Genomic DNA, 20100 nt, shown 5'->3' on the forward strand with positions numbered 1-20100 from the left:
GACCTAATCCGTTGAGCAACGGTCTTGATTTCGGTATCATGGCGGAAGAAGCTGTGCTCTCAGCCTACGAATGGAACCAAGTATGATACTTATATTCTTACCAATAGAAATATAGAGATACACATTCTGTGCTATACCCAGGTAATGGTTTTGGTTGGGCTTAAGCTTTGGGAGAGATGAGAGCAAGATACGTGATAAAGGCAAGGTGGTTGCTTTTCTATTTCCTGCTTAACTTCCATACATAGGTACATCTCTTTTTATAAGCCAAGGATATAAGCGTGGTGATCAAATCCTGCCTTTAATTCTAGATTCTCTGTGGAGTTCCATACAGAAAAATAATGTATGCAAGGGGGTTGCTTCCAAAGAGCTGACCAAGATTTATATTTATGAGGTTTGCAAATTTTAAATCTTTGAGAAACCACAAGGTAATGGGATTTCAGAATAACATACATATTTTTGAATTTTGAAAAATATAAGTCTTTTGTTGGCGGCTAATTAATATTTCGGATTTACAATTTAGCTTGTGTAGGTGCATTTCCCTTCCAAAAAAGTTTCAGAGTTTTTTTATTTGTTTTGAAATTAGTAAATTATTTTGTGCGTATAGGGTGCGCTGGCTTCACTCACTACTTTATTCAAAACTTGTAATCAAGCAAATACGTAAGACAATTCAAACTTCGGATCACAAGGCACAAAAAAATCCCACTTGCACTAGTGTCATGCATATCTATTTTTTTTGCGAATATATCTGATTTGGTTGGGTTCTGAAAAAGATAGCCTTCTTAGACTGTAGTCATTACTCCAACAGGTAAACTTGTACATGAAAACAAGTTCTTATAGTTAGGGGTTTAAGCAAATCTTTAGCAGTTTCTACAAGAACGCTTTCACTACACATTCCATGCATATCACGTGGTCATTTCCATGCGTAGAAAATAACATATACTAGTATAGACAGATTTATGGACCGATTTAATACAAGAGGCCAAGTTACTGCATTGGATCGCACACGTCATTCAGGAGAGCCACACCATCTTTGATGCCGTATAGGGAACCGATGGAGCATGGCCCCAAGAGATTGGAATGAATTGCAAAGGAGGTTATGGCCCTAGTTATTTGGGCTTTTACTTCTGCTTTTGCAGCTTTTCTATTTTGGTAAAAAAGACACAAAAGCTCCTAAATATGGGCTTTTTGCTTCATATTGTGGCTTATAAATCAATATTGTTATATGATGGTATAAGGCAAAAGCCGAAGAAAAAGGCACCCATTTAGAAGCTTTTTTTTACTTTTTTACCAAAGCGAAAAGCTGCAAAAGTAGAAGCAAAAGCCCAAACAAACGGGGCCCATGTCCTGGCTTGGGTGACATCCATGTAACTTGATTTTTAACCATGATGCAACAAAGAGTTCTAGTAAATATGTAATGTAGGTTTATATATTTATGATATGGTGGTCGGGGAGCTAATGAAAGTAGGGAATCCACTTTGTAGCAGTGAGCTAGCTGCTCAATGACTACATATTGATCACGTCACCGGCTACCTCCACCCATAATATATCCACCTCTAGATGCTTTAGAAATGGATTTAGTTGAGAACGATACAATAGTCGATCTACTCAAAAGAACGTAAAATAGAGCAACACTAATCTTGGCCAGCTAAATTAAAACAAGAAAAACACATTAAGGGTGCAAGGGAGATAACATTTAAGAGAGAGGGGAAGAGATCCTGCTCGGGATTCAGTTAGACTTGAGAGAGGGGAGACGGTTGCTCATAGGAGGATGGTGCGGTGGTGGGAAGGGGGCGGCGCTGCGGCCTGGCTCGGTGGAGGAGCGGGCGCAGGGGCGGACTCCGGTGGCGGGGAGGGCCGCGGGGCATGCCGCGGTGGCCGGGAGGGCCGCGGGGAGAGGGCGGCGCCGCGGCCTGGAACAGTGGAGGGGCAGGCGCAGGGGCAGGCTGCCGTGGAGGGGAGGGGCGGGGGAGGGGCGGGCTGCGGTGGCAGGGGAGGGGTGGGCTGCGGTGGCGTGGAGCGGCGGGCCAGCGTCGGGAACGTGGGGCGGGGGCGCGCGGTGGTGGGTGGGTGAGGTTGGGAGAGAGAGAGCGTGGGCCGGGCTGGGAGAGAGAGGGGTGGGGCCGGGCTGGGAGAGGGGAGGAGATTTTTTTTTTGAGAGTTGGGAGAGGAGATAGTCCCACCTCTTTGCCATCAGCCAGCGGATGGCAAAAGCCCACTTCTTTGCCATCAGCCAGCGGATGGCAAAGCCCCACCTCTTTGCCATCAGCCAGCTGATGGCAAAGAATCTTTGCCGTCAGCTGGCAGATGGCAAAGAGGTGGGGCTAGTGGGCCGTTACAGCGCCGTTATCCACTGGGCCCACCCACTTCTTTGCCATCTGCCAGCGGACGGCAAAGATTCTTTGCCATCCGCTGGCAGATGGCAAAGAACTGGCTGATGGCAACCAGGTTCTTTGCCATCTGTTTTTTGTAAGCGGATGGCAAAGATGTTCTTTGCCATCCGCTGGCAGACGACAAAGAGATGACTGATGGCAAATTCCTTGTTTTTAGTAGTGTATGTGGCAACTTCTAACTAAAATACATGGCAACTTTGTTCATACATGGATGGCAACTTCTTTTAGTTACCCATTGTAACTAAACATTATACATTGGTCTACTTTTCTTGGACCCTTGATGCTTTTATGTTACTCATGTGCCTGTTAGTGTAATCGGTGATATCTTTACATGTCATTTTCCCAACTACATCATTTCTGTTCTTAATGTGAGCTCTGCTTCTTCTTTCCTTCATTTTTGTTTGCAGGTCTTGTTCCCCATGTTCCAGGAGCTTGCACCACACGACCCACACGACAAGTGTGGTCACCACTACGCGGTCTGCCTTGACCTGAAGAACCAACGTTTTGAGGTGCTTGATTCAATGCGTTCAGAAGCTGATGCAGACCTTACTACGCATGCTGAATACTTCATCAACAACCTCAAAGAGACATGGAACCATCACTATGAAAACTCAAAGGTCCAGATCAGACATTTTCCAATTGAGTACGTGGCAACTACGAAGCAAGGAAACCGGTATTTTCCCATCTTTTATTCATGTGTCCAAACCAATGCTTACCCTCTTTTTGTCACCTCTAGATTGAAGTTTATGATTTTTTCTCTATGTTCTTTTGAGTTAACCTGATTATTTTCTTGTTTAGGCACGACTGCGGCTTTCACACATTGGAATACCTTGCAAAGTGGGAAGGTCGACGGGTTCCTGTTGTCACAGCTGCAATGGTCGTCGAGCTCCGCAAAATTTACACATGGAACTGGTTGATGAATGAAGATTTCAACACACGGTCCAACACATGTGAGTTCATAGGGGAAGCTGTCAAGAAAGCCGCCAAGAAGTACAAGTGATCACGTGGTGCTCCATACCGAACGCCCACCTTACATTCTGTTGCCGAGGAATGTAAGGTATTACCTTTGTTCTTTCAAAACTATGTCTGTGTACTATGTTATGGCCGCATCTCCGCGTAGCCTAGTATGTAGTGGTGGTGTGTGAGCGACATTTGGATATTTTCTATAATATATGTGTGGATGTGAACCTATTTTTTAGGTGTGATAGCAGATATGTTTATCTTTTTCAGTATTATTATGCGTTCATCGTTGGTAGTACCAGTTTGGTGTTTTGACTGCGTCTATGATGTTTGAAAACATGGCAAATGTAGTTCATCAGACACGGTTAGTGAAAGTTATCGTCCTTCTTCATTTGTCTGTTTGGTTCTTTTTTTTCATTGCTAACTGTACCGGCTAGCATGGTAGTTTGATCACGCAGCCGTAACCTGTGCGGTTGCTGCACGAGACCGTTTCAACTTGTTTCCCATAGTTTGCACCACAATACAATATGTGTGACTAAAATGCGCTGACTGAACATGGAAATCTACGCGATGAAGAGTCAGTACAACTAACATGGCATATTCAGTACAACTAACATGGCAGATTCAGTACAAATAACATGGCAAATTCACTAGAAATGGCATGGCAGATTCAGTAGAAATGGTATGGCAGATTCAGTAGAAATTGCATGACAGATTCAGTAGAAATTGCATGGCAGATTCAGTTCAAGTAACATGGCAAATTCAGTACCATACACATGGCAACTACAGTTATTCATTCATGGCATTTTGCTTCACATTCTGATGCCCCTGAAGAGTCACTCTCCAATTTTTACAAAATTTAGAACATGTAGATTACAAAAAAATGTCACCATGGACCAAGTCACAGTGCTCCAATGTTGCTTACGGATTGCCCGTCCCTTTCTTTGGTTTCTTGTGTTTTGCTTGAATCTCCAGTCCCGATTTGTATCTTATCTCTTTTGGATGCCCTTTTGTGATGGAACGGGGCAGGTTCCTAACCTGGGTTTGTGTGCTTGCTGTTCCAGATCCTACCTCCGAGTTTTCAGATGATGGCCCCGTGGATGAAGGCACACTTGATGTGCGGGGGAACCTGTGTAAGGCTTCCTCAGCTTTCCTCTTTTTGATCTCATCAAGCTCTCTTTTGAGGGCCTTCCTGTGTTTTTCTGCGACCCTCGTTGTCTCATCACTCTTGCACGCTTCATCAATTAGTTCACCATAGTTCTTTGTCAACACAACGTGCCTCACGGCTTCCATGGTTGACTCTGGTCTCTCGTCATGCACAGCCAAAACTGCGTTTGATGTTTGCGGCGCCAATGCGTCGTCAGTGTCCCAAGTCCATCGCCGCCTTATGAAATGGCAGGGCATTCGTGTCACCGCGTTCATGTCCATTACTTTTAGTATGTGACAACACACAATCCCGTCGCGTTTGAATTTGCAGCATTGGCAGTAGTATTCGCCTTCGCTTATCGATGCCTTCACAAAGTAGTTCCTTCCCTTATCTGGGTCTTCAGGTTCTGAATCCGACATGCCCATGATAGAACACACCTTGAATGTATGTTCGTCCACCTAGAAAGCCGTGTACATGCTGGCACGCTTTATTTCTTCTTGGAATCTGCAAGTTTTGTGTGGTTTTTGTTAAACTCTTGTGTGAAGTTTTTTGTAGCACCAATGGAATTACAGTTCGTTCAAACATGGCAACTACAGTTGATCGAACATGGCAACTGCAGTTGAGTAAACATGGCAACTACAGAACAACTTCATTTGGCATTTGCATTCCATACCATCATGGCCAGTGGAAGTACAGTTCATCAAACATGGCAACTGCAGTTCATGAAACATGGCAACTGCAGTTGAGTAAACATGGCAACTGTAGTTCATTAAACATGGCAAACTATAGTTCATTAAACATGGCAACTACATATCATGGTTACTCTGTACTCAATGGCTACTTTAAAAAAATCACCATTTTCAAATAAGCTTTTCAACTGCATTGCATTCTACATGGCACGTACTACCTCCATGATTGTGCAAATAAGATTGTAACACAACTGACTTACTTGTTAAAAATCTTGTTGGTGTATATCTTGCTCATTTGCCTCTCCATTGGTAAATACGTTAGCAATTTTGGCTGCTTGAGCGCGGTGTTTGCTTCTTGCTATAGCTCGGACCCCGGTATTTTTTGTTGCAAAGCGGTGTACTGCTTGGCAAACTATAGCAATGAGTTGCCAAGGCTGATGTACCGCTTCAAAACAGCATTGAACCCCTCACTGTGCTGTGTAGTCTGCAGAAACAGGAAAAAGCACTACATGAAGTAGGCCGGCACCCAGTACATTCACTTTTCCCACAAGCTAGCAAGCGTCTCGTGGTCTTGGACTTGATATGTTTCAATCATAGCCAGCCAGCTCCTTTCAAACTCCTCCACCATCAAGCTGTGGTCCACGGACAGCTCGAATGCCATGTGTAGCTCTGGACGGTCAGCAAAGAACAGTCCTAGCATCTCCTCAAACCTCTTTATAATGTGCCACCTGCAGTGCCTGTGCACTGCCAACGAAAAGACCTCCTCTATGCCTGCACGCATGCTAAAATCCTGGTCTGTTATTATGTTCATCGGAGCAAGTCCACCCATGCACTCCAAGAAGGTCTTGAACAGCCAAACGTACCCATCCTTGTCTTCGTTCCGAACGAGCCCGCATCCAAACTGCAATGACTGATTGTGGTTATTTATTCCTATGAATGGAGCACATGGCATCTTGTACATATTAGTGAGATATGTCGCGTCGAATGAAATGCAGTCTCGGAAATGTTTGTAGGCTCTTCTTGCAGTACCATCCACCCAATACATGTTCCTGACACGGTCCTCATCGTCCAATCTTATCCTGTAGAAGAAATCTGGATCTTCTTTCGCTTTCTCATCGAAGTAGGCTATCATGGCTTCTATGTCAGCCAACTTGCTTTCTCTACGGTACTTTGCCTTTAGGTTTGTGACGTCTGTCGGTATGTAGGGCATGCTACTCAGAGTCCCATTTTTGCTGTGGATGAGGGAGATTATCTGGACCATTCTTGATGGACCGACGCTACAATCATGTAGCAGCTTTATGAATTTCTTCTCGAGGGGGGTGAATCCCCTGTGGGCGGTCAGAAATTTTACCAGGCCAAACTTCTTTATTAGCTCGTGGTTGTGCTCTTCAAAATATTCATTGACCACCCACTGTGCTCCATCTACGTTCAGCTTACATCGGACAGGGCATTCCATCTTGACAATGATACCTCTCTTTCGTTCCGGAACAACAGGCGCATCACCTTTGCCCTTCTTGTTTCTTCGTGCCTTGTAGCACCTGATCTCACCTCTGCTGTACTCGTTAGTTTTTTTAATTTTCCTGTGGTATTCGGTGTTGACCACAAACCCATGGAACTTTGCATATATCTGGTAGAATTCCTTTGCATCTTCAAATGAATCAAATCTCTACCCAAGATACGGTGCCTGAGGTACTATGATTTCTGATTGCCCACCATCTTCATCCCCTTGTGCTTCGTCATCGGCTTCATCATTCGCTTCAGTATCGGCGGTTGTTTCATCTGCTTGAGTGTTGCTTGTGCTGGTCTGCAAAGGTGTGCTTGTCGGCATTGCTGGAACGATTGCCATTTCCGACACTGACTCGGCACTGTTGGTGGCATGAGTGTTGGCTCGCTGGTGGAATGCATCTTCCGTGCGCTCAGAGCTCCCCGCAGTAGATGTCCCTGCGCCGCTGTTAATTGTAGTTGAAGGTCCTGCAATAAAAAATCAGGTACGAGCGTAAGATTTTGCTTGAATGGCATGTTTATCGTAACAGAGTACAACAACTGCATGTGACTTTGCATGACATCAGTCACACAGCAAGCCGTGAATCTGCATATGGCCATGCATGGCAACTTTAATTCTCCAGAAATGGCAGATGCAGTCCAACAACATGGCAACTACTGTTGCCAACACATGGCAACCAACGTCTTTTAGCATCAGAACTTGTAGTATATAGCAACGGCAGCTATAGTCCAACATACATGGCAACTACTGTTGCCAACACATGGCAACCAGTAATTCTAGCATCAAAACTTGTGTTCTAGGCCTGAGCTCAGTAGGCAAATGTGAACAATCATGAATGTTGCACCCACTCTTATAGCAATTAGCAAATCCCGAAGACAATATACGACTCTTTTTGCACACGACCACTTGGTAGAATTTTTTGTTTGTTTTTTCCACCACCACTGTTACAAATCTACTTTTCCTCACATGTTATTCCCACAAAAGCAAATGCAGTACTGCTTTCTGGTTCACATTATTTTTTACCTTGTTGTGACGCATGTGCCGATCTTGTGTGGTCTGTCATTCCAAATCACTAGTGCACAACCGGGCAATAGCACCGGTTCGTAAGGCCCTTTAGTGCCGGTTTAGGAACCGACACTAAAATTTCGGCACTAAAGGCCCCCCCCTTTAGTACCAGTTTAGCACGAACCGGTGCTAAAGGGAAACCACGTGGCACGAGCCAGCTCCGGGGGCCGGGAGCCCTTTAGTACCGGTTGGTAACACCAACCGGTACTAAAATGTTTGGGGGGTTTTGGTTTTATGATTTCTTTTTCATTTAATTTTGTGTTTTCCATTTTAATTCTTTTTCGTTTGCTGGTATTTTACGGTACTACACATTGTACACGTTATGCATATATATATAAATAGAATTTCTAGTAGAACCAATCATATATATATCATCAATGTCTCACAAACCACCATATTAATTTACACATACACACATGTATAGCTATATACAATTTCTCCTACATATGCATGTTGCCATCGGAGCCAGTGGCATTAGCCTAATTGGTGCCTTCGGAGCACGATGACAATTGGAAGTGGTTCATGACCTGTTCGATGGGGGCGGTAGCGGGTAATAGTATTCTCCCTTCGGATTTATGACCTGGTCGAGCAAAAATCCCGCTATTTCCTCTTGAAGTGCTTCTACGCGCTCCGTTTCTAGGAGCTTGTCCCGCACCTCTTTGAACTGTTAATAAGGAGATCAATATGCATGTGTATTAGTTGTGTGACTAGATATCGATAATGGTGTAAAAATTGTGAATAGTGTTCTGACAAGCGTACCCATTCCTGTCTTTGAGATCTGCTCCTTTCGGACGCCATCATGCGAATGTTCTCGCAAACGCAGAATGCACACAGATCAGTCCCTTGCGCCTGCTTCAGGGCCTTTATTACGAGAATGGAATTTAATTTGATCAGATAATAATTAATCAAGCATGATAATTAAAGAGATGGCAGCTAGCTAGCTAGTACTACTTAATTACTTACCTTGGATCGAAACCATTTCAGCTGTGGTTTCCATTCGCCTTCCGTGACGCTGATGAACCTTGCCCAAGCCCTGCCCGCCGACAAAGAAAATGAATAAAGGGGTTATTAAATAGTTCATATCATGAAATGACAAACTAAATAGGCCGAGATATATAGTTAATAATGATTGAAATTACCTGTTGACTATCCCATACAAGATGTTGTAGTCACTATTTGCTTTGAGTACCGAGTCCAATATTTCAACTGTTCTGGCGTCAACTTTAATGATACACAAGATCCAGTGAAATCTGCATGCACACACGTTTGCATGTCTTAATTAAGCGGGCATATGTAAGCAAAAACATGTAGCTAGCTAGTAGGCAAAAACAGAGAATTTGTAGTACAAGAAAGTGTGACTCACTGGAAGTTGTAAGGAAGTAGTATATCTTCATTGTATTTGAGGCGCTTCAAGAACTCTAGTATGCTGTCCTCTACCTGCTTTTCATAATACTTGTTCATTTTCCATGTGTATTCATTAACGGTGTTTGGGTCAATGAACCCAATGCCATAGCGTCCACCTTTTCTCATTTCATACATCTTCATCCTGCATAATACCACAGAAAAGAATATAGTGGGGATAATTACAGGTAATGATTGATCAAAAGGATCACTACAGCTAGCTTGAGACTTAAATTACAGAAAGAAATCACTTACAGACAATAGCAACTGACGATAGATTTGTCGAGTGCGTCTTGATTGTATAACTGAAATAGTTCAGAATACTCAACGGCCACGGCTTTCTCATGGTAGTAATGATCCTTCTTGACATACACCATGAGGGACTCTCGATCGGATCTCTTGATAATGTCCATGTACCATTGATGCAATTCATACATTCTCGTTGGGAGCTTCTTGACATCTTTTAGCTCGACCAAAGGTTGGCCCCGGACATATTTCCGTTTTATTTCCTCCTCTGTAATCACAGGCATGTCCTCGATCTTGAGGAGTTGTCCAACAGTGATCTTGAGTTCTTCAGCCTGCATTATATGCTCCTGGGTTATTACCACATCGCCCACCTCGGGAACGTAAACTGTTTGGCCACAATAATATTAGGCGCGCGTACTGTCACGTGTTGTTGGCGGCACAACAAGCGGGGGGATCGATTGCGCCGCCTGTTCTCCCAGCTGGGCAACGGTTTTCCCGCATTTTTCGACAGCTGCTTGTTGTTTGCTCGAGCTCGAGCTCGCCTCCTTCTGTAGATGTTGTCGATGTAACTTCCTGATGTGGCGCTCATAGTCTATGTCAACAGGCTTAGGAGCTGGTGGTTGAGCCATACGAATGAAGTGGTCAACTACTTCCACAGGCACTTTCTCCCTTGGCGGCGGTGGCGGTTTCGGTCCAAAATGGGCGTCGACTTCTGCCCGCACTATGGCATTGGTTTGCTCCTCGGTCCTGTCGTAAGCCCTCACAGGAAGAGGAGTAGTGAGGTTTGGACCATATTTATATCGCTTGCCTCCGCCTGCACTTCCTGTACTATGACCTCGACTGGTACCGCTACGCACCATAGCTGCGGGGTGTCTCTTCTGCGATTGCTGAGGCGGCGGAGACGGCTGACGGGGCTGAGTTGGACGAGGAGGAGTGGCCTGAAGCTGTGCCGGACTTGGAGGAGGAGTGGCCTGAGGTTGTGCCGGACTTGAGGAGGAGTGGACGTCTGACGCTGTGTCGGACTTGGAGGAGCAGTGGCCTGACACTTTGCCAGACTTGGAGGAGGAGGAGTGGCCTCACGCGTTGGTGGACTTGGAGGAGCGGGAGTCTGCTGACTCGGTGGCGGACTTCGACGAGGAGTCGGGTGACGCGGTGTCGGTGGCCTTCGAAAAATGATGCAATCCTTTCTCCATAGGATGACACGATGTTTGGCATCTCCGAGTGTGTGCTCCTCGTCACCTCTAGGAATGTCAAGCTCTAGCCCCGAATATTGGTCCACCACCTCATCAAGCAAGACACGAGCATAGCCCGCTGGAATCGGGTTGCAATGGAAGGTTGCCTCGGGGGAATTTGAAAAAGCAACGGCGTCCGCCACCTTCATGGATATGTTCTTCATTTTGAAGTGTAGCTCGCAGTTAGTGTTCTCCGTGATGTCATCCACGGGGTATCTATCCAGCACTACTGCGTCGCCCGGCGCGGAACCCACGCTGCTTCTCGGCATGGATGGGGCGGTGGTATCCAATGCTGGATCATCCGCTAGCTGCTGCAGCTACTGAGACCCCCTTTGCTGGCTAAGTGATTCGATCTGCTCCTGCTGCCGCTGGAATTTAGCTGCCAGTTCCGCTTGACTTGCTTCTAGGCCTTGAAGGCGTTCATAGTCGAGCTTCCTCTGCTCCTCCTCCATCTTCCTCTTCTTCTCCTCCGCAATCTTCTTTCTCGCACGGGTTCTGTAGCGGCGTTCCAGTCCGAAAACCCCTCATACCACGGAATAGCGCCCTTGCCTCATGTTCTTCCCGGGTGTTCAGGATTTCCCAGGGCACGTGTAAGCTCGTCGTTCTCTCTGTTGGGCTGGAACACCCCCGATCGAGCCTCTTCTATTGCAACAAGTAGCGCATCGTCGGCTCCATTCAGACATGCCTTCGTCGAAACATTGCCTGTCTTCGGGTCCAACTCCCCCCCCCCCATGTGCATAGAACCAAGTCCTGCACCTGGGGGGCCAGCTCTTAGTAATAGGAGTGACACTTGCATCCTCCATCTCTTTCTCAGACTTATCCCACTTAGGCATTGCCACCGCGTAGCCACCTGGCCCTAGCTTATGGAACTTATCCTTTTTTTCGGCATTCTTCTTGTTTATTCTCGACCGTTCCTTAGCTAATTCTGAGTCCTTGAATTTCACGAAATCGTCCCAATGAGCACTTTGATTCTCTAGTATCCCCTCGAATACTGGAGTCTTCCTTCCTCCCTTGACGTACTTCTCCCACGTCGTTCTCTTGTGGTTCTTGAATGCAACCGCCATCTTCCTAAAAGCAGCGTCCTTGACTTTCCGCACATCTGCTTCTGTGAAATTATCTGGTAGGGTGAAATGTTCCATGAGAGTATCCCAAAGCAGTTTTTTTTATTCTCGTCGACAAAAGTAACATTTGGACGTGGCTTTGCTGGCTTTCTCCATTCTTGAAGGGAGATCGGGAGTTGGTCCTTCATAAGAACTCCGCACTGACGAACGAACTTGTCCGCAATCTTCTTAGGCGCTAATGGTTCGCCATTAGGTTTGAATGCCTCGATATTGTACTTTACGCCCTCCTTCAACTTTTTGTTCGGGCCTCGTTTCGTCCTTTTGCCTGAAGATTTGCTCGATCCGGATGGCTGAAAGAAGAAAGATCGATTCGTTAATATATCTTCAACTCATTTCAAACATGCGATGATCACCAGATTCCTGCTTATATAAATATATATACCTCGCCGGTGTTTGTTGTTTCAGGATCAACATGTTCTTCGTCGTAGTTCATGACTTCATCTTCTCGGTCGTCGCGATCAAATATCATATCACCCTCTCCAGTGTTGTTTAGAAATTCGGAGCCGTCAAAATCTTCTTCATTCTGATCATCATCTGGCCCGCGTATGATATCGAACATGGTCTGTTCTCTCTCTCTGTCGGTATTGTCCGCCATAGCTTTTATTTAACTATGCCAAAAGAAATATAAAACAATTTAGTATAATCTCGAATAATAGATATAATCTCAAATACATCGTCTCGAATAATAGATATAATCTGGAATACATCGTCTCGAATAATAGATTTAATCTCGAATACGTCATCTCGAATAATAGATTTAATCTCGAATACATCGTCTCAAATAATATATATAATCTCGAATAAATCATCTCGAATATTATATATCGAATACATCACTAGCTAGCTAGCTAATAAAGATCGAATACTAGAGAGTAATCTAGGCGGTGGACAACCAAAGTGAAGGAACCATCACTGGATCATAGCTCGGGTGATCTCCCCAAAGAACCTCCCAGGTATTGGAGAACCTAACATCCATAGCAGGCATGTAGCGATGGATGTGCTCGTCCTCCTCCCTATCATTGCATATGTCAAAATTCTTTATGCTATTTCATACTAATTAAGCATCTAACACTAAAAGCAGAAAAAACAACTTCTATACATCCATTAAAAACAGAAAAACAACATTATATAAAAAATTCCATACTAATTAAACACTAATTATATCCATCTAACATGCATTCATACATATATACTAGTGAAAAAATAATAATCTGAAAAATCTAAACTAATTAAACATACAAAATACGTATATACTAATTAACTTAAGGAAATGTGCGTGTGTGTGTGTGTGTTCATCATGCTTGTGTGTGTGTATGGGCTCGGGGAGGGGCGGCGCCCATGGTGGCCACCGGGGGCGAGGGAGAGGGGTTAGAGGGGGAGAGCTCACAGCGGGGCGACGGCGACGGCGAGGCGATGGCCCGGGGCGGTGACGGGCCGGGGCATGACGGGGCGGCGACGCGGGGACGGCCCGACGGGGACGGGCCTGGGGCGGCGACGGAGACGAGGGCGGCGACGGCGACGGGGGTGGTGACGGGGACAGGGACGGCGACGGGGATGAGGGCGGCGACGAGGATGGGGGCGGCGACGGCAACGGCGCGCGACGGGGGCGGCGTAGGACGGGGGCGGCGACGGCGTCGATCGATCGGGAAGAAACAGAGGGAGAATGAAATTTTTCGAAGTGATGTATATATAGAAGGCACCTTTAGTACCGGTTGGAGCCACCAACCGGTACTAAAGGCCTGTTTTGGCCAGGCCAAGCGGCGGGAAGCACCCCCCTTTAGTACCGGTTCGTGGAACCAACCGGTACTAAAGTACCCCCCTTTAGTACCGGTTGGTGCCACGACCCGGTACTAAAGGGTGTGCGCTGCCAGGCGAGGGGCACAAAAGTTTTGTCCCACCTCGCTAGCCGAGGGGCACTCGCACCTGCTTATAAGCCCCGCCGTCGCTGTTGTCTCGAGCTCCTCTCTTAAGCAGGCCTTCTAGGCCTACCACTTCTGCGATGCCCTGTTGGGCCTACTGGGCTAGCGGGCCTGCATCCTGGCCCAACTTGAATTTGGGTTTCTAGTCGTATGCAGGCCGCTGCGGCCCAGTAGGTGGGCTTTTTTTTCTTATTTTTTTGCTTTATTTATTTTTGTGAATAACTTAACTTTGAAAATAGATTTTTCAGTGATTCTTTTTTCTTATGTTTAATATTAGTGTGTTTTATCATTATATTCAATTTGGTAATGCTTAGGTTATTTAAAAAATGAAATGCCTTTGTAACGGATGAGTTTTCGTCCGAAACCCTGATACTTCGAAACAGATTGTCCATTTTGTACACGAAGTGCATCTAGTTTTTGCGGTAACCCTCTCTACTTTTTTGCACATGCTATGTGAGTGAAATTATGATACCATGCCAACTTTCATCCTTTTCTGAGTTCATTTGAAATGCTTTTCAATTTCAGGGTCATTTAGCTGAAAAAATCAGTAAATGCATGAAAGAATTTGCTTGCACATAAAATTTCTTCGCGTTTCAAATGCCAAAACACATAACTAGCTACCCTAACTATTACAGAGATTCCCTCCTGGGTGTGAAACACAGAAGAAAGTGATGATAGTTAAGCCGATCACATCCTAGATCTTTGGGTGTGAAACTTTTTCTTCGCGTGTGTCCTTTTGCGTCGTAGCCATGGAAAATCTTCATCATTAAACGGGATGCTCGGGTCAATATTCACTGTGAATGGAGCAATTTCATCAAACTTTTCATAATCTTCTGACTTGTCTGTCTTGACATCCACTCACACGATGTTTCTCTTCCCAGAAAGAACTATGTGCCGCTTTGGCTCATCGTACGATGCATTCGCTTCCTTATCTTTTCTTTTTTCTTGGCTTGGTAGACATGTCCTTCACATAGAAAACCTGTGCCACATCATTGGCTAGGACGAATGGTTCGTCTGCATACGCAAGATTGTTGAGATCCACTATTGTTATTCCGTACTGCGGGTCTTCCGTTACCCCGCCTCGTGTCATATTGACCCATTTGCACCGAAACAAAGGGACCTTCAAACCACGTCGATAGTCAAGTTCCCATATGTCCTGTATATAACCATAATATGTTTCCTTTCCCGTCTTGGTTTCTGCATCAAAGTGGACACCACTGTTTTGGTTGGTGCTCTTCTTATCTTGGGCGATCGTGTAAAATGTATTACCATTTATCTCGTACCCTTTGAAAGTCATTATATTCGAAGATGGTAACTGGGACAGCAAGTACAGGTCATCTTCAATAGAGGTGTCATGCATGGTACGTGCTTGCAACCAGCTAGCGAAACTCCTGGTTTGTTCACGTGTAATCCAGTCATCAGACCGCTCTGGGTGTTTGGAGCGTAGCAAATTCTTGTGTTCATCCATATACGGAGCCACCAAGGCGGAATTCTGTAAAACTGTGTAGTGTGCTTCAGTGAGAGAATGTCCGTCCATACATATTATTTGTTCCCCTCCTAGCGTGCCTTTTCCATCTAGTCTGCCCTTATGCCGCGATTCAGGAACACCAATCGGCTTAAGGTCAGGAATAAAGTCAATACAAAACTCAATGACCTCCTCATTTTGACGGCCCTTGGAGATGCTTCCTTCTGGCCTAGCACGGTTATGAATGTATTTCTTTAAGACTCCCATGAACCTCTCAAAGGGGAACATATTGTGTAGAAATACAGGACCCAAAACGTTAATCTCTTCGCATAGGTGAACTAGGACGTGCGTCATGATGTTGAAGAAGGATGGTGGGAACACCAACTCGAAACTGACAAGACATTGCACCAAATCATTCTGTAACCTTGGTATGATTTCTGGATCGATTACCTTCTGAGAGATTGCATTGAGAAATGCACATAGCTTCACAATGGCTAATCGAACGTTTTCCGGTAGAAGCCCCCTCAATGCAACCGGAAGCAGTTGCGTCATAATCATGTGGCAGTCATGAGACTTTAGGTTCTGGAACTTTTTCTCTGCCATGTTTATTATTCCCTTTATATTCGACGAGAAGCCAGACGGTACCTTAATACTGAGCAGGCATTCAAAGAAGATTTCCTTCTCTTCTTTGGTAAGAGCGTAGCTTGCATGACCCTGATGTATGCCGTCTTATCCGTGCATACGTTGCTGGTCCTCGCGTGCCTCAGGTGTATCTTTTGTCTTCCCATACACGCCCAAGAAGCCAAGCAGGGTCACACAAAGATTCTTCGTCACGTGCATCACGTCGATTGCGGAGCGGACCTCGAGGTCTTTCCAATAGGGCAGGTCCCAAAATATAGATTTCTTCTTCCACATGGGTGCGCGTCCGTCAGCGTCATTCGGAACAGGTTGTCCACCAGGACCCTTTCCAAAGACCACCTTCAAATCCTTGACCATATCATGTACATCAGCACCAGTACGGTGGCGAGGCTTCGTCCGGTGATCCGCCTCACCTTTGAAATGCTTGCCTTTCTTTCTTACGGGATGCCTGCTCGGAAGAAATCGACGATGTCCCAGGTACACATTCTTATTATCCAAATATATACTGTCGGTATCGTCCAAACAGTGCGTGCATGCGCGGTATCCCTTGTTTGTCTGTCCTGAAAGGTTACTAAGAGCAGGCCAATCATTGATGGTCACGAATAGAAATGCCTTTAGGTCAAATTCTTCCCCCATGTGCTCATCCCACGCACGTACATCTGTTCCATTCCACAGTTGTAAGAGTTCTTCAACTAATGGCCTTAGGTACACATCAATGTCGTTGCCGGGTTGCTTAGGGCCTTGGATGAGCACTGGCATCATAATGAACTTCCGCTTCATGCACAACCAAGGAGGAAGGTTATACAAACATAGAGTCACAGGCCAGGTGCTATGGTTGCTGCTCTGCTCCCCAAAAGGATTAATGCCATCTGCGCTTAGACCAAACCATACGCTCCTTGCGTCATCTGCAAACTCCTTCCCGTACTTTCTTTTGATTTTTCTCCACTGCGACCCGTCAGCGGGTACTCTCAACTTTCCATCTTTCTTACGGTCTTCTCTGTGCCATCGCATCGCCTTGGCATGCTCTTTGTTTTGGAACAAACGTTTCAACCGTGGTATTATAGGAGCATACCACATCACCTTGGCAGGAATCTTCTTCCTGGGGCGCCGGCCCTCGAGATCACCAGGGTCATCGCGGCTGATCTTATAGCACAATGCACCACATACCGGGCAAGCGTTCAAATCCTCGTACTCACCGCGGTAGAGGATGCAATCATTAGGGCATGCATGTATCTTCTGCACCTCTAACCCTAGAGGGCAGACAACCTTCTTTGCTTCGTACGTACTCTCGGGAAATTCGTTTTCCTTTGGAAGCATATCCTTTATCATTACCAGCAACTTTCCAAATCCCTTGTCAGATACACCATTCTCTGCCTTCCATTGCAGCAATTCCAGTGTGGTGCCCAGCTTTTTCTTGTCACCTACGCAATTCGGGTACAACAATTTTTTGTGATCCTCTAACATGCGCTGCAACTTCTTCTTCTCCAAATCACTTGCGCAGTTTCTCTTTGCATCGGCAATGGCCCGACCTAGATCATCAACGGGCTCATCTGATGCCTCTTCTTCAGCTTCTTCCCGCATTGCCGGCTCAGCTTCTTCCCGCATTACTGGCTCAGCTTCTTCCCCCATTGTTGTATCATCGTATTCAGGGAACCCATGGCCAGGATAGCTGTCGTCGTCCTCTTCTTCTTCATTGTCTTCCATCATAACCCCTCTTTCTCCGTGCTTGGTCCAAACATTATAATGGGGCATGAAACCGGACTTAAACAGGTGGACGTGAATGGTTCTTGACGTAGAGTAATTGTGACCATTCTTACAGCGAGCACATGGACAAGGCATAAAACCATCCGCCCACTTGTTTGCCTCAGCCGCAAGCAGAAAAGTATGCACGCCCTCAACGAACTGGGGAGAGCATCGGTCATCGTACATCCATTGCCGGCTCATCTTCATTACACAACACCGAATAGACCAAATTAATACAAGTTCATACATAAAGTTCATACAACACTTAAATGCAACAAATAAATAACTCTCTAGCTAAAGCATTTAAATGCAACAACAAATACGATCAAGATCGCAACTAAGGTAACAATGGATCCAACAGCATAATGATACCAAGCCTCACTATCGATGGCATATTTTCTAATCTTTCTAATCTTCAAGCGCATTTTCTCCATCTTCATCTTGTGATCATCGACGACATCAACAACATGCAACTCCAACTCCATCTTCTCCTCCTCAATTCTTTTCAATTTTTCTTTCAAGTACTCGTTTTCTCTTTCAACTAAATTTAACTTCTCGGCAATAGGGTCGGTTGGAATTTCCGGTTCACATACCTCCTAGAAAAACTTTCTATGTCAACTTGATGGGCATAATTTGTCATAAACACGAAATGCAACTAGTTTTAAAAGAGGATATACATACCACATCCGAATCATAACAAGGACTAGGGCCGACGGGGACGGATATCAAAACCATGGCACTATATGTATAACAAACAACGTACGGGTAAGATAATTATACGAGTAACTATATATCCAAATCACACAAACATCAATTTTTATATAAAATTTCATGAACTAGAGGCTCACCACAAGGTGGTGCCGGCGACGGGACGGTGCGGGCGATTGACGGTGGCTACGATGGAGATTTAGAAGGCACTAAGTAAACCACACCTACATATGCAAACTAAGTGTTATTTTTGACCTCAAATTGCATATAAATCAAATACTAGCACATATATATATATCCTCCCAAATTACTAAACTCACAAATTAATCACTATATAAAGCATTGCAAGAGCTAATCTAGCAATGAGAGATGAAAGGACAATTGCTAACCTTTGTGATCATTTGAATGGATGGGGGCCTTCAAATCTTGACAAATTTTGGGCAAAATGTGTGATGGGCTCGAGAGGAAGAGGGGAAGAACAGAGAGGAGAGGGGAAAGGGGAAGAACAGAGCGAGCTCGGGTGGACGAAGGGTTTATGTAGGACGACCTTTAGTACCGGTTCGTGCCAAGAACCGGTACTAAAGGGGCTGGAGGGGCACCTGTCTGACAACATCCTGCCACCACTCTCATTAGTACCGGTTCGTGGCACGAACCGGTGCTAAAGGTTCGCCACGAACCGGTACTAATGAAAGCGGCCCGGCTAGCCGTTGGAACCGGCACTAATGTATACATTAGTGCCGGCTCAAATACAAACCGGCACTAATGTGCTTCACGTTTGACCCTTTTTCTACTAGTGAATTGATGTGCTCTATCTACAATAGCGCTTTCCTGCAATTGTGAAGCTTGCCATGAGACGTTTGCCGATGTGGTTCCACCGTAATAACCTGCGATCATGGTATCAGATGGTCATTGCATGGCAACTGTAGTTTGTTCAACATGGCACATGTTGTGGTCCAACCATGCCACACAGATTTGTTCACACTTTGTCATCCACGGTTGTTTATACATTGCAGTCACATTTGATTATACATGGCAACTGCAGTTGTCCAGGCATGGCAACTGCATCTGTCAGATATGTTCCTTTCTCCTAACTCACTGTCCACAACTTCACTTGCATGCACTCACCTGCGTACGACGTTGATGGCAGGTACATGGTTGCCGCCTGATGCCACGTGCTGCATGAAGGTCCTACATTTTTCCGACATAACTCGTGAGTCTTTTTCCATCCTTGCAAGTTTAATTTCATGTCCACAACAGTAAGTTTCTTTTTCGTATGCGTTACCTTGATTTGCCACATTAGCTAGCTGAAGTTGGTTGCTCGTACATTTGTCAGCGTTAGCACCCTGTGACGAAACTTGCCATGCTGCCCCCTGATTGTGGTTTGGTCATAAGAACCTGCTAAAAATTAGTTTGTAGGACATAAATAGAATGACATCTTCATTGTCACGAACATGGCAACTGTTTCTTCTTTGTTTGTCATGCATCGTACCGATGCCCGCGTAGTGCTCTAGTAGTGGCAGCAATGGCCCTGAAGAAATGAGTTGATTGTACTCTGCTGCATCCCAAGGTGGCGTTTCCGGCCTTTGAGAAAGCCAAGGATCAGTGCCATCTTTGTGATTCATTCTTCTGCTTTCTTTTCTGCCACTGTGTTTTTAGTCACTGCATGAACAAGAACGCATCAACAATCCGCAAAAAGCATTCTTGCTGTTTGCACGTAGAAGATAACACGCAATCTCATAACATTTCTTGCGTATGCAACCAACACCTCATGGCAAGTAGGACATGCACATCCATTCTCTTTTCTGAATTCTGGATGCCAGGTATCGTTTTGAAGCGATGGCAACAGACAACAAAATAGGATGGCAAGCAAT

The 20100-nt window shown here is 45.4% G+C and overlaps 1 long non-coding RNA gene across 1 annotated transcript; it reads right to left on the minus strand.

The window, feature by feature from the left end:
• Positions 1–19278: 19278 nt before the first annotated feature.
• LOC125534254 lies at positions 19279–19841 on the minus strand. The gene is made up of 3 exons (XR_007294434.1): positions 19719–19841; positions 19512–19624; positions 19279–19417 (listed from the first exon to the last, which is right to left on the minus strand). It is a non-coding gene; the product is annotated as an uncharacterized LOC125534254 (long non-coding RNA).
• Between the last annotated feature and the right edge of the window lie 259 nt (positions 19842–20100).

This window comes from Triticum urartu, chromosome 2 (assembly GCF_003073215.2).
Source record: "Triticum urartu cultivar G1812 chromosome 2, Tu2.1, whole genome shotgun sequence".
Classification (NCBI taxonomy): Eukaryota; Viridiplantae; Streptophyta; class Magnoliopsida; order Poales; family Poaceae; genus Triticum; species Triticum urartu.